The 23,126-nt window shown below is 43.3% G+C and overlaps 1 protein-coding gene across 5 annotated transcripts in view; it reads right to left on the bottom strand.

Moving 5' to 3' along the window:
• Positions 1–23,126, bottom strand: part of ATXN1 (ataxin 1) — a 401,941-nt gene that overhangs the window by 357,799 nt on the left and 21,016 nt on the right. Inside the window, exon 1 of one of the 5 annotated variants that reach the window (XM_045085057.1) lies at positions 13,850–14,185. The exons of the other annotated variants lie outside the window; for them this stretch is intronic. The gene's annotated coding sequence lies outside the window, so the exon portion shown is untranslated. Of the gene's footprint in view, positions 1–13,849; positions 14,186–23,126 lie in introns of those variants that run through there. 5 annotated transcript variants of the gene reach the window in all.

Genomic DNA, 23,126 nt, shown 5'->3' on the forward strand with positions numbered 1-23,126 from the left:
AGCAGGAAGATACTAGTAATGTATAATATTTCAAATGAACTTTTTGGTTGATGAATCACAGTACCAGCCAGCTACATATATTGGGAAGAAAGCTCCTATATCTGTGTTTGTGATATTAATTATTAAATCTACAGACGATGCTTAAAGGCCATATCAACATGTAAGAACTGTGGTCTCACATGTGTTCTGGAATCTATAGATCAGAAACCTCGAGAACATAAACTAAAAGTCCTTACCGTGATATGCCATGGGCTCTACAATTTGGCCCCAATCTACCTTTCCAACTTTCTAGCAGTGGTCGACAAGCATTCCTGAACTTCACGCCTAGTGGGCCCCAGGCCATTTGTGCTGCCATTCTCTGCCTGAAGGACTCCATTTCTTTGGAGACACAGCCCAAATGCCTCCAACCCCATGGAGCCACTTCTGACAACAACACTACCTCCTCAAGGCTGAATCAACACATCCTTGCATGGTCACTGCCTCCTATGTGCGGCCCTATGAGGACATTTAACAAACTGCAAAAATGGGTGCTCAACGATCTGGCCACTCGTGCAGACTTCCTGAGGGTAAAGGCACTATTCACTCATCCTTGTCTCTAGCCCTTGCCTCCACTCCCAGATCCAGCAGGTGGCTGTTGGTAAGACTCATAAATGAGTATCGGTACCAATCTGGCTGGTGACTTTATCTGGGGAAGTCAGTATGGAAGACAGCGCCTGCTACAAGAGAAGGTTTGCTTCGTTATGTTGTAATGGCAGATTGCCTATAAGCCCTAAAACTCACAAAAGTAGGAGGCGAAAACTTATGCTAGGAATTGGAAGATCTGAGTTCAGGTTCTACATCTCCCCTAACCAACTCTGTGACCTTCAGGCAAGTCACCTTCTTTGTCTGATCCTCCATTCATTGCGGAATTGGGGGGGGGGGTGCCACAGGGTGGGGGCACTTCTAGTTCTCATTTGCAGCAATGATGACTTGCAAATTCTACAGACTAGGGCTGGCAAACATTCTCTGAAAAGGACCTAAAAGTAAATCTCTCAGGCTGTGCTGGCCTACGGTCTCTTGCGCAACTACTCAACTCGGTTTTGTGGTTGTAGCACGAAAGCACCCACAGGCGTTCAATAAATGAATGGGCATGGCTGTGTTCCAATAAAACTTTATTTACAAAAACAGCTGGCAGGCTGGATTTGGCCAGCTGGCCATCGTTTGTCTACTCCTGGTCCGGACCACTGAACATGATACCTCAGGACAGAGTTTATGTCATGTTGCCATGCCATTCACAGTGCTCAATCCAAAGGTCTAGTTCATGGAATGTTTATTCGAAAGTCACCAAGGGACTTATTAAAAGTACAAGGAGATACATGCCACCACTTCCCCACCAGGAGCTTGGAAATGAGGGAGAGAGAGTGCCCGGAAGAGGTTTACAGGAAGAACGAGACGCGACTCTGAACACAAAGTCAAATGAAGAAAGGAACGTATCCCACCATCACCTCGGCCCTGGCCAGCGGCTATGAAGACGGTGTCCTCCTAAGGGAAGTGTAGCCATGAAAGTAATGTGGGCAGTGCCAAGGCTGCTGGGGGAGGAAGCTGGCTTCACTGGCAAGGCCACCCTTCTGAGATGACCACTGGGGGTTGTCGCCAATGACATAAGTGTTTCTGATCCCCCGGGGAACACCGTGCTTGTCCTGAGATGAGCAGAGCCATGTCAGCTTGGAGCCACTCACCAGCAACTCCCCCCACGTCCTCACTCTGGCTCCTTGCTCACCAAGCAACCTCTGGATGCCATCTCATACCTCCGTAGGAAACACAGGTGCTGAGACGACCGTCGCTACCTGCATCTACCAGTTTCTCAAGATGAATCAATAAAGCAGCTTCTGACTACGATTTAGATTCCTCGGTGGGATTTACATTCCTCGGTAGAGACAGAATGTGATGATCGAGTGGACCTGACAATACAGAAATGATGTCTTGCATTGTGAACTGACACAAAGGCCTCATTGGCCATGGTGTCCTGAGTCAGTGTGGCAAAGCCCAGACACAGACCTGAACACAGATCTGGTGTCCAAGGCAGAGGTGACCATGGCGTGGAGATCCAGCCTGCCCTCTCCGACCGCCGGGCTAATGCATCACGTTCGGCTCTGCTCACTTTCAACTGGTTCCTACTTAGACAACGAAGCCAAAGAACATGATACCTCGGGACAGAGTTTATGTCTGTGCCCCTCTCTAAATACGCAGACTGGAAACCGGCACCCGATTTAAGTAAGTCATCTAAAAACCAGAGCAAAGGAAGTAGGCGCAGCAGCCGAGGACCCACGGCACCATCAGCCACCAGTACTGCTGTCCCAATCAGGTGCAATGAAGTTTACGTATTTAAAAAAAAAAAAGCTAAATCACAGTGAAGCGTCAACTAGTGTCCAGAAAATGCTATATATAATCTTTTGCCCTATAAAGCTGAAAAACAAAGGCTCTGTACCAGAGCTGGAAAAGTTTGGGCCACAAAAATGTAACCATGAATTTTTTCTATGAATACGCCCAGGTAAAGTGAAAGAGGGCACCAGGAGGTCAGTACCTGCTCCGCTAAATCATGCCAGGATATAGGAGGCCAAACGCCCCCAGCCCACGGAGGGCAGGCAGGGCCAAGTGCGCGGGAGCGAGAGTACCAGGCACCTCCTTTCCTGTCAACTGTGATGCGATCTGTTCTCTCCGCTCTGTTCCAGAACGTCTAACCTAGAGGTCACGCTCACACCCACGGAGGAACCGACGGAGTAAGTGAGCTTCGAGTTCTCAAGGGAAATGCTTACTTTCACATTTCACATTGTTTCACTGGAAATGCTGTGTGCAGTTGCCCAATCCAACCAGGAATTAAATATTATATGCTCGTCGGTAAATTACCCAAACTTGTAAACCAACAGCTACAGCAGGGACCATCTAAACTGCCAAGAATTGTAACACTGTGATTTCGGGAGAAAGGACATTTCCCCCCTCCTGTTGGACCTTCAGCTCTGTTTGTCCTTGGCTGTGATATGCTCACACGTGTGTGTGTGTGTGTGTGTGTGTGTGTGTGTGTGTGTGTGATGTATATAAAAGCCAAGCGTGCACTTTTGTTTGTCGTTTTCACTTGGAATTTCCGCGGAGGGTCATCCCAGGTGCACAGATGGAGCAAGAGAACATTCTCATTTTCTAAGTATTTCTGGCTGTCGTTTTAGAGGTGGCTTTTGTTTCTCTGTCCCCTCTACTTCTTGAGGACCGTGTATAATTTGCCCTCCCATTTAGCGCGGTCCCTCGCACACAATGAGTACAAATGCTGAACAGCTGACCTCACAGAATCAACTCCAATCAAAAGAAACCCCGCCTTCCCAGTGGATTTCCAAAATAAGCAAAATGCAAAGTAACAGAAAATTTTAGGGCTCTGCAGTGCTCTATCTTCTTAGACCGAAAATTATTACTAAGTGATTTCTACATCAAAAACTCCCCAGGGCAGAGTAAACAAGCCCATGGTTCCAGATTCCCCCCAAACCAAGGGATAAAAGAGCAACTTTACTCCCTTTGTCCAAGTTGAGATCACCTTTTGAATTCCTGCTCAACAGCTAGATGCAGCAGCAGGCTGTCAGAAATGGTCAGGCAAAATAGTTATTGATAGAGGCACTGAAATTTTAAAAAATTGAATGTAGGTTAATAGATGAGAATGGATTTAAGAAAAAGCACAGGGCGCCTGGGTGGCTCAGTGGGTTAAGCCGCTGCCTTCGGCTCAGGTCATGATCTCAGGGTCCTGGGATCGAGTCCCGCATCGGGCTCTCTGCTCAGCGGGGAGCCTGCTTCCTCCTCTCTCTCTGCCTGCCTCTCTGCCTACTTGTGATCTCTCTCTGTCGAATAAATAAAAATAAAATCTTTAAAAAAAAAGAAAAAGCACAGAATCCCAAACCAGAAAAAGCAGACAGTCGATCTGCCAGTTGGGCCTGCGGGGCTTAGAAGGAAAGATTGGAAAGAAACCAAGAGCACTTAAGAAGTAAAACTTCACCACACGTGGCCTTTACGAAAGCCCATCCCAGGGGAGCCAGGCTCTCCTCGTGGCCGCATCCCACTTGCTGTCCTTCTTCTGGTCCTGACGGAAATGTCAGGGACTGGGGTGGGACGTGCATCTGTGACCTTCGTACTGGACTGTGTCCTAGTCTCCACTCCGTGAAAACCCTCTCCTTACGTAGCTGTGTCCAGTCTGTTGGCCTTAGACATAGTCATCTCTAGGCAGACAAAGCTCAAGTTATGTCTACACCGAGCTACAGGCACTTATGCCTAAATACCCCTCCACTGCTCCTGGTTCACGCGCAAGGAACAGAACTCTGGAGGTCATCACCGCTGCACTGGCCAGGTCTTAAACCAGTTTTCCCCTTCCCAGTAAAGGAACCTGCTCTCTGGGATGCTTTTCTTTTCCTGCACTCCATCAACAACCCGCGTCTGTGTCATCCGTGATGCAGCCTAAAATATACCTGTTTCTCCCCATCACCTGGATCATGGTGACAGCCCTTCACGTGATCGCCCTGGTAGCGTTTTTGTGGCTTGCGGCCATTCCCCTGTAACGCCAGGGCCGTCTTTTTAAAATACAGTGGATGCTGTCACTCCCTGTGCCTAAACCCCCTCAGTGGCTCCTATAACGGGAACCATTAGGGAATTCGATGGTTTCAGAAAAGCGCACCACCGAAAGACATCCCCGAACCTGTGAATGTGATGGAAGAAGGGTTTTTGCAGATGAGATAAGATCATCCTGGGTAACCTGTGTGGGCCCTACGTCCAATGACCAATATCCTTAAAAGAGACAGAAAGAAAAAAAAAAAAAAAAAAAAACGGGCAGACACAGGAGACCATGCAAAGATCGGCAGAGACTAGAGCCATATTCCCTAGCCAAGCAATGCCCAGAGTCACCAGAAGCTGAACCAAGCAGGGAAGGCTCTCTCCAGGAGACTTCAGAGGGAGTACAACCCTCATCCTGATTTCAGACTTCCGCCCTTTGGAACTGAGAGAGAACAGATTTCTGTTGTTTTAAGCCACCAAGTCTGTGGCGATTTATTACGGCTGTCCAAGGAAATGAATTCTCCCATCCCATTGAGAATGAAATCCCAGACTTTCTGCCTCTAGCTCCAGACTCAAAGGCTCCTTCTGACCTCAGGACCCTTGCTTGGCCGTTCTCTCTCCCAGCCGTGCTCTTCTCCTGATTCTCTTATCTCACCCCCTTCCTCAGCATCCCCATCTTCCAGCACCAGCTCCTTCACACTCTGAGCCCCAGCTCCTGCACGAATGTCACATCCTATCCGAATAATCCCCCTCACTGCGACCATCATTCCCTTTCCCCTAACATACCCTGTTCTATTTTTTACCCCTGGAACCACAGAGTACACTTGTGGGCTGACCTAGAAGTATCTCTCCCCTATGAGAAGGTAAGCCCTTTGAGGGCAAGGACCTACACAACATTCGTCCCCTGCTGTATTCCCAGTGCACACAACTACCCTTGGGACAGAGTAGGGCCAGTCAATAAATATCTGACGGCATGAGAACAAGTACGAAGTATGGGATTTCTTTTTCTCCCACTAAATGATAAAAGCCTGACTTCAGAACAACAACAAGGCATATTAGCATAAGCTTTTCTCCCTGTTATAACCAAGAACGCCCCTATTATTTTGGAGAATATCTAAGGGTGTCAACCACTCTCCAATTCTCTTCTATGCAGCTCAGCTGATCAAAAGGTGGCCTTTGCACTTTCATTATCTGGGTCAAGACGAAACACGGCGTAAAGAAGCCTAAATGCTTTCTCTGCCAGCCATGTGACCTTAGGTAACTAACTGCCCCCTTTCGGTCTGCAGAAAGGAATGCCAAGGCTGGCTGTGTCTATACGCACAGGACCTCCAGGAGAACCAACTGAGGTAATTCAGCCAACAAAACACTTCTGCAGACATTGTGCACGCCAGGTAGCGTGCCAGCGCGGTGAGAGAGCTCAGATCCACACAAGGAGGAGCTGCCCTTCTCACGCATACCCCTCAGTTCAGTTTTGCAAAAACCGTAAAGTGTTGTGCAAACCTAACGGGCTATGACATTTGTGCCTGACACACTGAGCAGGTAACAGACTCCTCACTTCCGCACCACTGACGCTTTCCTGCTCTGCAGAGTCCTTCCTACAAACGCAAACCAGAAGATGGTTCTCTAAAGATAGCTGTTAGTGTCTTCACTCATTCATTCACACATTTCCTCGTGTGTCTCGTGCTGGGCGACTGCAAATACAGGAAAAATCCAGAGCTACCACCATCAAAGGCATGGCATCTAGTCAGCTCCAAACGCAGATGCGACGAGCCCAGAGACGTTCTTGTTTTATTCTCCCCCTCCCATTTCAAAATAAACACACGGGTGTCACAGATGTACCAGGTGTGTTTGCAATGCTACCTTAATGCAGTTCATATGTGTCCATGCCGTGGTCATTTTTAATCAAATAAAAAAGGTAGCACAGCCCTTGTATTTCTTGCCTCAAAGGTACGCCTACCTCTTTATTCTACATAAGTGGTTCTTTTTATTTTTTATGATTTTATTTATTTATTTGACGGACAGAGATCACAAGTAGGCAGAGAGGCAGGCAGAGAGAGAGAGGGAAGCAGGCTCCCCGCTGAGCAGAGAGCCCAATGCGGGGCTCAATCCCAGGACCCTGAGACCATGACCTGAGCTGAAGGCAGAGGCTTAACCCACAATTAGTGGTTCTTACTGACCTTCTGAGAATCCTTTGGGGGCCTGGAAAGCTGCATCCCTCTCCCCAGAGAAACACACGAGCTTAAAACGTCATGCTGTGTCGTCATACAGTGACTAGGAGCCACGGGAATTCTGCAAGAGCTCAGTGAGCCAAAGTGAAGAATCCCAATCACCTTCATGTGCTGTTGGCAAATGAGTTCCCTCATACACATGATTCTCTTCCCCTGGTCACCCTACGAACCATGCAGCCCTGGCCGGGGTGAAGGGAGTGGAAGAGAAGCGGTTAGGATTCCCAGCACATGAGGGATTCTCCAGACTGTGTCACCGTCCATGAACGGGCCCCAGGAAGTGCACTGCTCAACGTGGCCATCCGGCATCCACATGGGCCAGCAGTCCAACCCAAAAGGAAATGACTGGGAAATGCACAAAATAAATAAATAAATAAATAAAAGAAGCTTGAATTTTTAATTTTACTACAACGTCTTGCCTTCTTTTAAATTCACTTTTATGCCTGGTGCGTGTGAAGTTATGGGGGGTGGGGGGAACCACATTTAAAAGCCAAAGGAGAGTCTAATTAAAAACAAGGTTTTTTTTTTTTCCTTTTTGTCCAACAAACTGACTCTGTACACTGAGCTATTGCTTTTCTTGGCTACGTGGGTGCTGAACCCATAGTAAATAATGAAAAAAAAAATCCAAAATAACAGGAAAAGCCTAAAATTACAAAGAGAAAATATGTCAGATTATAAAACCTCTGAGTCACTGTAGTCACCATACCTGATTCTCGATCAGCTTCACCAAACACTATTAATATTTTCTGCAGTAATAGGTTTTATCACTCAACTTCTCTAGTAGTTAAAACATCTAGCTGCTAAAGCTGAAGATCCGTTGTTTCTCTCATTCTCTGTATACAGTGTAACAGAACTTGTTTCCTACTCCGCTCCGGAAAGCTTACCTTCAAGAATTTACAAAAACAAAACAAAATAAAACAAACTATGCAAGAAGGTACAAAGCGTTTTTACCTAAAAACTTTGAAAGCACACTCTCATGAATAATGTCTTTAAGTAACATTGGTATGCTACATTAAGAAGTATTTAAGGTTGGGATGTCTGGGTGGCTCAGTCGGTTAAGCATCTGCCTCTGGCTCAGGTCATGATCTCAGGATCCTGGGATCCAGTCCTGCCTCCTTGCTCAGCAGGGAGCCTGCTTCTCCCTCTCCCTGCCCTGTTTGTTCACATGCATGCGCGCTCTCTCTGACAAATAAATAAATTCTTTAAAAATAAATAAAATAAAATATTTAAGGCTATGTTCATATAAACATTTATGCAGCCTTCTTAGAAATAAAGAATTTTACTAAGGATGCAAAGTGCCATGATTTATAACTGATTTCAACTAAAAATCCTAAACTTTGAATTCTTTAAAGTCACTTTTCAATAGGAGGGGTCATTCCTTCAAGGGACAGAATGGCACACTTCTATTTTCTTTCTTTACTACTTCAAGATCTCACATGTGCTATCTCTGGGACATTTTCACTTTATAAGAAAAGCTACCTTTCCGTGATGCTGTTAAAGGCAGTCTACCCTTATGCAGCTAAAATGAATTCAATTACCCAAAGTTTACAAAAAACTTACTACTATAAAGCAACCACAAAAAGTAAGCCACAATTAATACTTAATCCTAAAAGAAGGGCCAAGAGACAGAAAATCAAATACAATCTTTTATAGATAAAACAAAATTGTGTTATGTACCAGCCCTTTAGTCAAACCTTTTATTTATAAATCTAGCAAATGTTCCTGCGTAGGCTAAATTTCCTTAAGCTTTTCTGGACAAATTCCCTGCATTCAACAGAATAAGTTCCAATGTTTAGTCAGAAAAGAGGCTCTGGAGCATTAAGATAATTACACAATTTTAACTTCTAAGTATATATTTTTTTAAATTAATAACATAGTGTACTTCCTTGCTTAGAAGGAAATTTAAATTACAAAGAATCTGGCTTAGAAATTCCTGAAGCCAGAAACCATTAAAAAAATATAATGGCCCATGAGTCAAGTATCTTCACTAAATATTTATTAGGGCATTAACATTTCCTTAATATGTAAGTTTCTGGCTATTGTGTCATTTCAAATATGTGTCCATTTTTACTCCACTGTGTCTCTCAGTACAAAACTAAAGCATGCTGATTCTGGTACCAACCATAAAAATGACTACAAGAAAAGTTCAAAGAAACCTCAGGCATGATGACTTCATGTTCAAAAGATTTTTCTCATGTTAATAGCATTTAAATCTGCTTCTGTCTGACTCCCATGCCTCAGACTAGAAGTTCAACCACATCACTATTGCGGGCAGGTGAGGAAAGAGCTTCTTGGTCCTAAAAGCACAGAACGAATAGCACTGCCTTTCAACCACTTAGGCTAAAATATGGACAAACTTTGGGAGAAACTGAAAACAGGCAAGGAGGGAAAAAAATCACCAGCCCCAGCTCCTCTGATCGCCTTTTCTTTTTTTTGAATCTTTCCTTTCTAGAGAAAATTTGGGGCCCCTGGGTGGCTCAGTGGGTTAAAGCCTCTGCCTTTGGCTCAGGTCATGATCCCAGGGGCCTGGGATTGAGCCCCAGGTCAGGCTCTCTGCTCAGCAGGGAGCCTACCCCCCCTCTCTGCCTGCCTCTCTGCCTACTTGAGATCTCTGTCAAATAAATAAATAAAATATTAAAAAGAATATAGAGAAAATTTATGAAATTTTGTCACGTTCTTTCATTGCCCATTGCCGGCCAAGCACGTACGATGAGGAAGAGCTGTAGTATTTTTCCCGACAGTAGCCTCTTACCAGATCCACATGTGGGTGCTGAGGGGCTCCAGAGTTTACTCCGTCCATACCACCAGACCAAGCAGCCCCCATCCACTGGGAGGAAAGTAGCCACTGGAGCTCTCCACCTACTACCTGGGTCTGATACAAAATTCCCAATGAGACAATGGCCGGGACACTCCAGGATGATGCGTGGAGCGGAGAAGCGCTCTGTCTGCGGGCTGTGCTGACTCAAGTCTTTACCACCTAGGTCTGGGCCCAGGCGCTATTCCCAGTTTCACCAAAGAAAGACAGGAAATGGAGAAGTCCGGGCCAAGGTGGGGTTCTCAAGCAAATACAACTCATTCTATCAAGACAAATGTGATAACTAACTTACGGTCCAGAGGCGGGAAGGAAGGTCAGATGACTAAAAATAATAATTTTGAATAATAGAAGTGGCTTTATGGGCTTACGTGACAATCTTTTGGATGATTAAGATGAATAGCCCTTCGGGGGGAGGGGTTTGTGTGTGTGTGTGTGTGTTTGGGTTTTCCGTTTTTTGGTTTTTTTTGTTTTCTTGGGTTTTTTTTGGCTTTAAATGATGGATACTGGACTTCTTCTTTAGGGCCTTCTCCAGTGTGAAAGCTGAAGTTTCTACTCAGATTTCCAGATCTGCTGCTTATTATTCGGCTACCGCATGTTTTCATTCCAGAGAGTGTGATTGTTAATTTGTTATTGCGAGTTTCTTAAGGAGTCAAAACATCCAGAGCAAAGCATGAACTACGCACGGCAGCAAAGGCTTGAGATTGTCTCAGCAGCATGGAAATGACTCACTGCCTGAAGATAGGGAGGCTTAAGAAACACTCTCCCCCTCCAATTCAAATGTGTTCAGATGAAACAAAACACAGCGCAGTCCAGTTCTCAAATCAGAATCTGAATTCAGAAAAACATCTTGGTTGAAATATCCGGTGAAAAACAGTTTTTTAAACTATTTTTCTTCCTCTCTGCCGTCGGTGAGGTCAATCATCACTTGCTCTCAGTGTACATATTTGGCGGGTACCTACTCCCACATTCTCTCTCTTCCAACAATATTTATGCCCAGATAAGGGAGAGAACCATCTTCGTACAAATTGCCTACATTTATTCCAACATTTTTCTGCACCATTTTAAAAAGAAAGAAAAAAAGAAGAGGAAGAAAAAAGAAGGCGGGGCATCAAAGGGAAGCCTAAGTATTTCTCAGCAAGGAGTCTCAATAAACAGACTTTTTTTTTTTAATCAATTCAGATCCAAGGACACAAGGAACAAAGGCTAAATGATGGATAAATATCTGGAAAATAAAGGCAGCTGATATTTCTCTACCCTCTTGACCTCCTGTCCTCCAAGTCCTCCTCCCCACAACAGCCACATACATTTTTCCTTCTGGTCATAACACAGAATTTGATCACTGGATTAAGATGACTATCCCAGAAAGAAACTTCTTACACTCTGTGAACCATAAAAAAGTTGAAGGAGGTAGGGGAGGGCCTCCACTAATATTTAAAAAAATTTTATTCAACTGCTCCTCACACGGACACCTTTTTTTTTTTTTTAAAAAGAAAAGGTTTTAATATATAGCTTAGTGTTGTTGCTAAACTGAATCAGAAAACATGTAAGTTTGCAGAACTCAACATTGAGAAAAATGCCAATTATCATTCTGAAATGCAAATTCCTAAGACCTCCTGAACCTGATTATGTATGACACAGAATAATTTCTTAACAGGGTCCAATTTCAGGTGGATCTCCCAAGAGTTCAAGCCATATGGAGCCTAATTAGACAGTGAACATGTTCCCTCCTTGGTCTGAACAAGTATAACAAATATTTCAAAAGCTAGTTCTTCTAGGAGGTAGTAACAGTTTGAAAAAAAAGGAGCAGTTTATTCCCCCCAATTTTTCTCATCTACTAAGCCACTGCTCTGATGTTGTAATAAGTACAAAGATGGTTACAAACCCAAGTGTCCAAATTCTGCTCCCTCTCTCTCTCTCTCCACCCCTCCTTTCCTAGGAAGTTAAGATCCGGAAGTTCAAAATCTTTCACAATTGTTTAAAATATTCAGACATCTGTAACACTGTAAAGTAAACAGACACTTTAAATATGATTTAAAAAAAAAAAAAAACCCAGCAAGCAATCTTGGCTCTGGCTATAGATATTAGGAAAAAGGATTAAATGAAATGTACAAATCATTCCAAAGTGAGAAGGATGCTGAAACTTCTGACTACCATATACATCAACTCTCCTCACACACCAAAAAATAATGTGCTCAGTATACTGGGTAGGCAGATAAGGTACTTAACATGAATAAGAAAATAATTCCAAAATATGAACTTTTAAAAAGAAATATAATTTTTTTTAAATTTTATTTATTTATTTGAGAGACAGAGATCACAAGTAGGCAGAGAGGCAGGCAGAGGGAGAGAGGAGGAAGCAGACTCCCTGAGGAGAAGAGAGCCTGATGTGGGGCTCGATCCCAGGAACCTGGGCTCATGACCTGAGCCGAAGGCAGCGGCGTAATCCACTGAGCCACCCAGGCGCCCCAAAAGAAATAGAATTTTAAGTCTCTTAAGTACTTGGAAAAGTGTTCCATGTGATCAATGAGTTCTGTAATGAGTACCATATGAGAGTTTATATAATTGTATTATTATTTGTGTTATCATATACGAAATCTACTATAATGCATGCAAACAAAAACTTTTAAAGTGATTTCCTAGGTGCGCTTCTCCTTTCTTACGTACTCTTCACACCTATTAGTCTGTGATATTCTCTGCTCTACTTTTTAGCACAGAAAATCTTTTCTCATAGACAAATTACTGCATTAAACTCAGGCATGGACACAGATTCGGACCATAAAAGGATCAAAAGGAGCAAAATTATCTGCCCCATGAAAGTGACAAGTTCCTCATACGGACCATTTCCTCCAATGCACCGAGCGGAGGCGCTAGGGGGTACAAAAACAACGTGGCCCTAACACAGCCGCTGGAGAAAGGACATCGGTTCATTGATTCGACACTGTTCACCATTGACTACTCTACAACGATGAAAGGGGAAATGGAGAGATCTAGACCTGATTTTACCTGAACGGGCTCGGAGGATCGGGGACCAAACGCCTTGGGCACGAGGAGCATATGGGAAAGTAGAGAGTGAGTGTATCCCCTCCGCCCCTGGTCCTTGTTCCTGCATGTTCAGAGGTGCCAAGAGACTCCAGTGACATGGGAAGGAAGACATCTGAGTGTCACGATAAAACGGAGGGCGGTGGGGAGGCTCCTGGCAGACATCGTAGTGGAGCAGAATGCAGCCGGGGGAAGGCGGAGGGCTTGGGCAATCAGACGAGCAAGCCCGGTGTTCAGAAATAAACCTACGTCCAGGCACAGTCCGAGACCCGGGGCAGACACCAGCACTCGCCCACACTCCCTACGACCCCCGGTCTGCCTCCCACCAGCCCTACTTTTGCCATCTCCCGTGTGCCCTAAATGCTACACAAGCAAATCCAAAAACGCCAAAGGAGCACAGTAACGTGGTCGCAGTAGGTCAAGCACAGACAGCGTTTACCAGGCTCCAAGGGCAAACACTGCATAGATGATTAATTCATGTAATCCCCACCCGGATTACCATCCCCACTTTCCAGATGAAACAAACAAACAAACAAAAACCGGAAGGACACATCACAGGAGATGGCAACATTGTGGCAGGCTCATCTCCAACCGACCACACGGCCTAAACTCCCACCCAACGGGCGGGGAGAGCAGCCTCAGGACAGCCTGGCACCCCAGCCTCCAGCTCCTTGCCTCCCAGCACAAGTCAGTCCTAATTGCTAAAGGCTCTGAAGGCCGCCGACCCATCTTCAGGGCCACTTCCAAAAGTCTGCCACAGCAGGTCCAAATGGATGGCTCCTGGGGCCCCTCCACAGCCCAAACATGGCGGACACGCGAGCCGCCCAGAGACAAGCCCTTCCACTGAGTGATGGCTACCATCTGGCAACTCAGAGTGGACTTTAAAAACATCGTCGCTTGCTGTACAAAGTATCTGGTCACAGGGTCTGTTATCAGTAGAGCCAAGATAAAAGCTGTGACCTCTGTCTCTTCCCTCTCTCTTACCCTTCTTCTTCCAAGGTGTGTATTTTTATTTTTTGCGAGGCAGCCAGAGGAAAACATCAAAAGGAGCCTTCCTAGGGGGTGAGCAGTAAATGAGTAACGGCTGGACAGAGCGAGCAAAGAGAAAGTGAGTCATGGGGACTGTGTTCCGTCTGTAAGCTTGCTCTGGCTTTCTCTGAAATGTTTTCTCTCCTCTATGCTGGGAGCTGTGGGCCTTGTCTTTACTCACCCCAAAACACCATCTCAGACTCCAGAATCGGGCTCTTAGTAGCGCTGAAAGCTCGTAATCTTTCCTTCCAATTGCAGGCACTTTAACTCCTAGGGCCCAAGTCCTTCTTACAACAATGTACGTTAAAACGAAGCCGTCAGTACAATGGCTTGGCCAGGGAGATGTGGTTTGGCGCCGTTGCGCAATCTCGCTCCCTCATGCTGGGGAGGTCTGTGAGTGGAGGGCACCTGGGCTACCGCTTTGCTTTGCTGACATCCCACAGCCTCACGTGACCCTGTGGCAATCCGGGGCCCACCAACCAAAGAGCACCTCCTTTTTTTTTTTTTTTTTTTTTAAGATTTTATTTATTTATTTGACAGAGAGATCACAAGCATACCCAGAGGCAGGGAGAAGCAGGCTCCCCGCCAAGCAGAGAGCCCAATGCGGGGCTCGATCCCGCGACCCTGAGATTGCAACCCAAGCTGAAGGCAAAGGGCTTAACCCATTGAGCCACACAGGTGCCCCAAGCAGCTGCTTTCAATTACCGATTGCAATGGTTACATTTTATTTTCTCCTATGGATTCTGGCCCTCCCAAGTGAGCCCAGGCACACCAAGAAAGGGAAATGGGCCCTTTGAATACAAATCACACGGGATCCTTAAAGACCAAGTGCTTAGCTGTGTGTCTGGCACATATAGGGACTCCATCAATGTTGATTGCTTTTCTTCCCTTCTTCCCGAACAGAGGAACAAACACTTAGATTAACTCAGGAGTAGTAAGTAACAGACTCAGAAGAAACGAGCTTTTTAAAATGAAGAGTACCTTAGAATTTCCTTGATAAAATAAAATTAAATGCCTGGGCAATTAAAGGAAATCTGTTACTGCTTGATCACAACGTGAATTACAGCCTGGTAAATAAAAATCCCCTTTACAGGTAGAAGCTACAGAAAAAGAGGTACGAACACGAAGCCTTCTAAAGTTAAAGGGTAAAATAAAGTGTATCCATATATATTTTTTTAATCTACAAATACAGCCAGAGTATTATAAGAAGCCCCCTACCTTCCTTAGGAGCCCCAAGACCTTTTATTAAGAGCACCCTGTAAGAGGCTTATATCCATGCCCACCGGTCTTTTCTAATAAAAATCTCCTCCATGTTCCCCTTTTGTTGTGAACTTCAGTGACTGCCTCCCCCCTGGCTATACACAACCACACATATCTTTCAGAAGCCAACTGAAGCATAGAGAAGTTAAACATGATGCATTCAAGGTCAAATCTCAAGTCAGTGGAAAAGGCGTAAATACAGCCTCTCTGCGGCTGAGCGTTCTGGGTGCTGGGCCATCCTGCAACGGTGAAATTTTGACTTTTGATTGCTGTTTTCAAAATTCCCTGGAGTCTTGAAAAGCAGCTCATGCTAACAAGATAGAAGGAAGACGCTTTTACAAATTTCATTAACATTGCACAATTTCACATTCCTGGACCTATCACACCCGCCAATTCGTTCTTTCCATACGCATTTAAAACTCCCTTGAAAACAGGGTATAAATGGACTCAGAGACATATGAATGGGAGAGGGTTTGGGAGCCTAAAACATACCCGATTCCCGCACCCCGAACTAAATGCAGTTGATTCTCAATGCATGCCAAGCATTTTGTGCAAGAAGAAACGTTCTACCTTTAAGAGCTGCACTATACACCCCACGAGACCCCTTTCTGAGATAAGACCCGTAGAGGCGCAGCTCTTGGGAAGGATGAACAGAGGACTTGGGAGTGCGGGAGGCATTCAGGGAGAAGGCATCACAAGGACTAAGCTGTGCTGAGAAATGAGGGCGCCCGAGCTGTCATAAGAAAAACATTCACAAGCATGTGCAGATTAAACAGATAACAAGAGAGGCTCTTTTCTTTTTTTATAAAAAGGGAGGTCATTCCTCTTGCTTTTAGGACCTTAAAAAATACACCTGAACAATCAAGGGCTGGGAGCCTTGACCCCTGGTGGAAAGCAGCCTTGAGCAGGATTCCACGCCTTAAAACCCAGGACATACCTACTCTCAAGGAGCTGTTTTATTTTGCTTTCTGCTACCACACTCGAAGACTCCTTGATAGAACACATAAGCTTTTTTTTTTTTTCTTGGTATCTCTCTATCATGAAGAGCTCATTTGCCATTTAATTTTTATCGAATCATGCTGGCTGGGTTTTTCTCCCATCTACCCCCACCCCACCTACACTGGCATTCTCTGTGGTCAAAGAATCTGTTTCAGTATTAGTGTTCAATATAACAAATGTCAAGTAAACACTCTACACATTTCCTGTGCTATTTAAAGCACCTTAAGCAATTATTTGCTCTAAAGTATTAAACTGTAAATTTTCTTAGCTGGTGCCAGTTCCTACAGTTAAGAGCTGTCACAGAACAGTACTTAGAACACTCAAATGCAGCTTTCAGAGAAGCTACGCTCATAGACTCCATTTGCCAGGATTTTTCTTAGCTTCCGTATTTTTAAGGGGTATTTTTGAGACAATGTGCAAAACTGCAATGAGGTGTCATTTGTAATTCTTTTATATTAATAAGTACATACACATCTTTCAACACAGATTTGTCTCTAAGCAAAACGATAAGAGACAGATTAGACAGCAGACACATACTCACCCTTCAACCTCATTACTGTGGCTGCTTATATTACAAGCTAAAAGCATGACCACTGAAAATATCACTACACGGGACAAAGCTCCAAATCATACAGTTGGCTTGCAAAAGAATCCCCTAACACTAGTTTTATAGAGGGTGCACACCATATTTATAATAGGTGTGCATACAGCCCTAGAAAAATATTCATACAATACACACATATATACGTCTCTATGTGCAAATAATGACATCCAGATCGTTGCATATGCCTTTACAGACATTTTTATGTTTGGCTAGATGAGGTTCTTTTTCAGTCTTCTTAAATCCATGACATATTTTTGTGATTACCCAAGAGTAACTTAAAAGTAACATAATTCTAAAATCCTTAATAGCTAAGGCTGCATTAAATTGCCACCTCCTCCTACAGAATTGTACGGTCCTTGGGAAAATGTTCACGCAACAGACGACAATTTACAAACAAAAAACAAACCAACGACAACGACAACAACAGCAAAAAGACCTCCTTGCTTTTTTTTTTTTTTTTTAATGTAGTTAATTATTAGACTTTATTTTCCAACTGATGAAAGAATTGTATTGTTCCCACCAGGCCAGAACCCAGTCTGATGTTTAGGTCCTGTCCCAGGTATTACTAGTTGCTGAAAGATTGCACTAAAGCATGAAGGGACAACAGGGTTATATTATCTTAACGTGTTCCACTCAATAGTTCTTGATGGTGTTATGAAGTGCTGTCACACTGCTTACCAAAAATGTCTTGCTGTTATAAGAATAATACCATCAAGGAGCCACATGTCTACAGAGCTAATATTTATGACTTATAACCCAAGAAGCATTGTCGAGATCTGCTGGCAGTCTTAGACATCATCTCCTCTGGTGGGGTGGGGGTGTGTTTGTCAGAGCCCCTACGTAGCACACCTTGCTTGGCAGGGGATATGTCATTTGCCTGCACCAAAGAAATGATCATGTCAAGGGTGTCTCAGTCAGTTAAGCATCTGCCTTCAGCTCGGGTCATGATCCCAGGGTCCTGGGATTGAGTCCCACATCAGGTTCCTTGCTCAGCAGGGAGTCTGCTTCTCCCTCTCCCTCTGCTGCTCCCCCTGCTTGTGCTTTCTTTCTCTCTCTGTCAAATAAATAAATAAAAACTTGAAAAAAAAAAAAAAAGAACATAAAGGGGGAAGAAGTAAGAGACATGACAGAGCAGGGAAGAGAGACAAGAAAAATGAAGGAAAACGAAGCAATCACTGGCATGGTTCACATTTGTGTGCACTTCTGTTAGAAATACTTAAAAACACCATTTTTCTTGGGTGAAAATTTTCTGAGATGGGAAGAAAGGGGCCCGGAGGGAGCTCATCAAATTCATGCTAATTTTTAAACATAGGTGGAGAGTTACTTGAGCCTTACTGAATCCTTCTCAAATTTTAATAGTTTACCTTGGTTTCGTGACTATGCTTTCATACACACTCGATATTTATAAAAACAATTTTGTAAGTCCCGCAATGACACGGGTGGTAAGCAGTCAAGAAAAATTAAGTTAAGAGCACAGGGTCTGAAGTTAAAATGGTATGAGCTGAGTCCCAGTCCGACTACTTACTAGTTCTATGACCTTGGGCAAGCTACTAACCCAGTTACCTTATCTGTAAACCCGAGATCATAGCCACCCATCTAGGTTTACTGTGAGGATTAAGTGATTAGCACAGTGACTGACACATCCTAAATCCTCAATACGCCAGTAAGCCATTATCATTCTTAAAAGAATCGGTTCTTACATGATGACCTTTCTCGTGTGTGTGTACTGTTTCATGTGTTTTTGATCATGAATCTGGTAAATAAATATCAGTTCGCTGCATGATTTACTGAATAAGTCATTTATTTATTTCTCAATAATTCACTGATAGCCACAATCAAATGCAGGGTTTTTTGTTATTTTTTTAAACTCGGATTCCATACACCTGTCTAGAAAATGCCCAGATGAAGGAGAGAAACAAATCTAGCCATCCCAGTAGGGAAGTGTGAACAACTTGACTACCTAGGTGCGGTTTTAGAGTCTAATGAATGCTGTTAGCTCAATCATAGAAGAGAAGAACAATCCAGCGTCAACTTTATACTTCAAAAACATCAACCATTCACCTTTATGTGTATCTGGAGTCCACAAAATAAGTTAAACCCTAATATCTCCTAAGTAAATATTGAAAAGAAAATCAAAGATTAATTTGTTTGAAGCCACAAGCCACAACTTAACCAACTTTATCGTTCCCTCCTGAGATAGTGCCTTGCACACAGTAGGTTTACAAGAAATGAACAAAATTAAGTTGAATCTAAAATGAGGAAGCCATGGGGCGCCTGGATGGCTCAGTGGGTTAAGCTTCTACCTTCAGCTCAGGTCATGAGCCCAGGGTCCTAGGATCGAGCCCTGTGTCGGGCTCTCTGCTGGGCGGGGAGCCTGCTTCCTCCTCTTTCTCTGTCTGCCTCTCTGCCTACTTGTGATCTCTGTCTGTCAAATAAATAAAATATTTTATAAATAAATATAAATAAATAAATAAAAAGCCGATCAAAAAGATGCCTTTGGTCCCTCCTACATCGTGAATGAGAAACTGTCTAAAGGATCAAACAATCGCCAGCTCTGGCTGAACTTTACGGCTAAACTCAAGAATTTGTTGATACTGTACTAAAGAAGTTCACTGATGACATTCCTCCTTCCTTAATTTCAATTAATGTGAGCATGGTCAAAACACAGCTGTCAATTCCACTATCAAAGTATTAAGAATATGCCAGGGCTCTGAGCTTCTGGAAGCATGAAGACATGGGTGACTCAGAGAAATACATATGCTTTGGACCCAAAATGATGAAATTAAAAATTTTTTTTTTACTTTTAATAGTTTCTAATCTCCCATTGGTGTGTTTATTACACATCAGTTGTTATTTAACACAATGGCTCTCCTGGGGGGGGGGGGGATCAATGTAAAAATAAGAGTTTTCCAGGAATAGAAATAGAAAGAGTCGCAACAGAAAAATACCAGAGAGAAACAGTTTTTATATTATACAGCAATTAAAACATGCTAAACAAACAAAAAAAAAATCTATTTTTAAAGGCATATCATAGCTGGAAACTGGCCAAAACTCAACATGTTTGATGAGATACAGATCAGCGGCAAGAACAAAGGAAAACCCAAGTTGAAGGATTAAATTTCTCTCAAAATCAGTCACTCAGATATCTGCACCCAAGTCATAAAGTGTTTCAGAGTCTGATGTATACTCCAGGCATCGATCCCCGTCCAGAGAGCAGAAAGCCTTCATCTGCCGCATGCCAAGCTGAAACAGATTCACGTACAGCACCATACATGTCTAAGAACAGCTCCTAAAAGTCATCAGCAAAGCTGCCTTGTGAGTAGAGAAATCAAAAGACAAGAATCCAAAGGCATCAGGATTTCAAAGTTAAGAGGCAATGCTCTCTAATTTTCTGAGTCACAGGCTAAGCGAAAAATTTTAAAAAGGACCCCAAGACCATTTCCCCTTTGCAGAAACCAGCAAATAATAATAATAATAAATTTTAAAAATACAGGCACAAAACACCTGGCTCTGCTTTCCTGTTTCTCGCCAGGGACATACATCCATATTTATGGATCTATGTATATGAGCGAACAATCAAACAGAACTTCGGAGCAGTGAATTACACGCAGTCCTACAGATATACTCTCACACACAAGAGAGCAAAGCTGATGCTATTTAAACATCATGAAATATTTTCCTAACTGTGCACAGATGGAAGTACAGACTTTTCTGCCAACTGCCTGGTTCAGAAACTTTGCTCTATTTTTAATTATTTGGTTCAGAGGACCCGTTTGTGATTAACTTCTGTGTTGGATGGCAAAGCCAGTCAAGTTCCTGACCCACAGCAAAGAACACTGAGAGAAGCTTAATTATTTTTAAACAGCTAGTGTAATATTGTAAACTGTGTGTAGGGACAACTCATTTGTCAAAGACCTGTTCGTGGGTGCTGCAGCTTGAAGAAGAAAAATCTGGGAGGCACTGAGGAAGTGACACCGAAATGAAGTTCCTGATGACAAAGAAATTTTCATCTTAGAGAAATAACAATGGAGTATGAAACCGAGAGGAAGAAATTAATAGTACTGCAAGGACTAATCTTATTAGCACTGGAAGTTTCAGTTCTGCCTACGAGGACGAGGCCGGTGAATGGAATGCCAAAGCTTTAAACACAGGAAATGAACTCAGATGCAGAGAGGAGGTGGTCAGGAAACGTCAACCATAGAATTCAGAATCACACACGAGAAGTGCTGAGCAGGATCAAATCCCAGAAGAGAAGGAGAAAGAGAAGCAGTGGTCTAGCAGAAAGTCAGAAAAGAGAGCTGAGGTAAGAATGAGCAGGTGGGAACAGTTTTATAGTTTTCAGAACTGTGCATTACCCAAAAAAAAAAAAAAAAAAAAAAAAAAAAAAAAAAAAAAAAAAAAAAAAAAAAGCTGTTTCCAAATAGAAAAGAGACCTAAAGAGCAAATCAGTACAAACACAGAAAGGAAACAAAATATAAGGCATCCCTTTAAGAACCTTAAAGGGAGAACAGGGTTCAGACATAACAAACTTGCATTCCTAAAGAAGCCTGCTTTTGACCAATATCCCTGTAATTGCAAGATGTTCTGTATTTAAGCCTTTAATGTACTTGGGAAAACACCAGATTCTGCAGAACCACAGGCCACAGAGAGCCAAAATATTTCAGGAGTTAATACTTATTGCTAAAAATTACATTTATAATGAGTCCAGGATCAATGCCAGCATGGTCTGGGAATTGGAAAAAAAAAAAAAAAAGAGCACCTAATGTCTGTTTGAGAAGGTATGAAATGGGGAATTTAAAAAAGAACATCCTTAGCAGGGGTTGGGGGTCCTAATTCAGCTTCTTAAACCACTAGCACTGGCCACTAGCTTTCCGCTGGGTTGGATGACACAGGACAACTCAGGACACATCCGTAGTTGTGAACAATCAGGAAATGCCAATAATTGGAAACAATTCAGGGAACATCGCAAAGAGAAGACAAAAGGTGATCTGTTCTAGAAAGCCCAAAATAAAGTTACTCCTATTAACATACACTCATAGTCTTCTACTATGCAAAGTATATCTACGGGTATGTGTGTTGGAAAAAGACTAGAATTAAAAAAAAAAAAAACTGTTTTGTTTTTTGTTTTTCAAAAAAGCACATCTATAAATGGTTTCATAATATCCACCTGGTATTATTACAGGCCACGGCTTAGAAATGTTTTATCTCACTTAGAAATATTTCTATTTGCTATAACAGCAGACCCTGTGTTGAGATACGATCTGACCTGTGTCTTTGTCCATAAAACAATCCTATAAAATATGTAAACATGAACTCAATTTTCTTTAAGTCGAGAAAAGCAAAAATACGGTTGTCAGAACAAGAACAGCTTTCTGTGGGATATTCTAGCTAAATGAAAGCTATTCAACTTGAATCAATTGCTGTATCCATTCTCCAATACACAGCAGATTTATATTTCAGAAGGTTTTTGACAGAGAACAAAATGTTACTGAACTATCTCTTCCATTCCTTTTGTCCTACTGAACATTCCATGGGCTGAACTCCCAACAAGGGGCACACACTTGTCAGCTTCTGTGTGCACTCCTTCTATTCTAGTTGGCCTTTGTTGCAAATTTTCGGTTTTGACCCTTTCCTGGCAAAACATGAATATACACCTCTGGGGTTTAAATTGTGTTACAATTAAAAAAAAATTTTTTTTTAAAGCTTATGTTTTATTCTGTTCCATCATAAAGGGCCTCTACTCGTTAAAATGGGCCCTGCTATTTAAATCCATGCTAGAACCTTTCTTTTTTATCTGCTTCTGTAAACAACTAGAAATCAAGGGAGGAAATTCTTCCCGCCCAACGATCCACACATTTCTACACAAAACCGACCACGGTGTCTTTAAACACAAGACAGACCGTCTAGAGCCGGCATGAGCATGTCCATGTGAGATAAATCTACCCTCCATTGCCTTGACTCTGGGTCATCCCAGGACTGGACCTGTGGGCACACGCCAAGATGGAAAGAATGGACGGGTGCCCGTTTTCAAGCCTATCTGTGTAAAGGCTCAGGAGCTCAAGAGGGAATTGTTGCTCACTCCGTGAGTGACAAAAGGTGTGCGGCTGCGAATGGATTCGAGGAGGAACATATTCAACATCACGCTCGCCATTTAATGACTAAGCCTGAGCCAGCTCAAAAAAAAAAAAAAAAAAAAATCCATCAGAAACAGATTTTTCAGACAATGGAAGACCTAAAACACTGGTTCTCAGGGATGATGTCCAAAGGAGGTCTCTGAAGCTGGTGGCCCAGAATAAAATGGTGACTCATTATGCCTCCGGGCGAGCTCATATCTACTTGGAACGGCAAAGACACCAAGTCCCGTGGACTTCCAACGAAGATCTTGGGGCAAGAAGAGATGTCCACCAGCACTCTCTGTGACCTGTTAGAGAGAAACATTCTTAGCTACTCCGTCACCAAGCAAAGCTCCCCCGCCAGGCTATAGCATCTTGGCTCCTGGGGAAAAGCCTTGAAGAGATTGGGGGGTGGGGGTGGGGGAAAGGCCTAAAAGAGAGATGCCCCCGATCGTGTTTGCAGAATGGCTCATGAGGTTCCG

This window comes from Mustela putorius, unplaced genomic scaffold, assembly GCF_011764305.1.
Source record: "Mustela putorius furo isolate JIRA1106 unplaced genomic scaffold, ASM1176430v1.1 tig00000831_pilon_pilon_pilon, whole genome shotgun sequence".
Classification (NCBI taxonomy): Eukaryota; Metazoa; Chordata; class Mammalia; order Carnivora; family Mustelidae; genus Mustela; species Mustela putorius.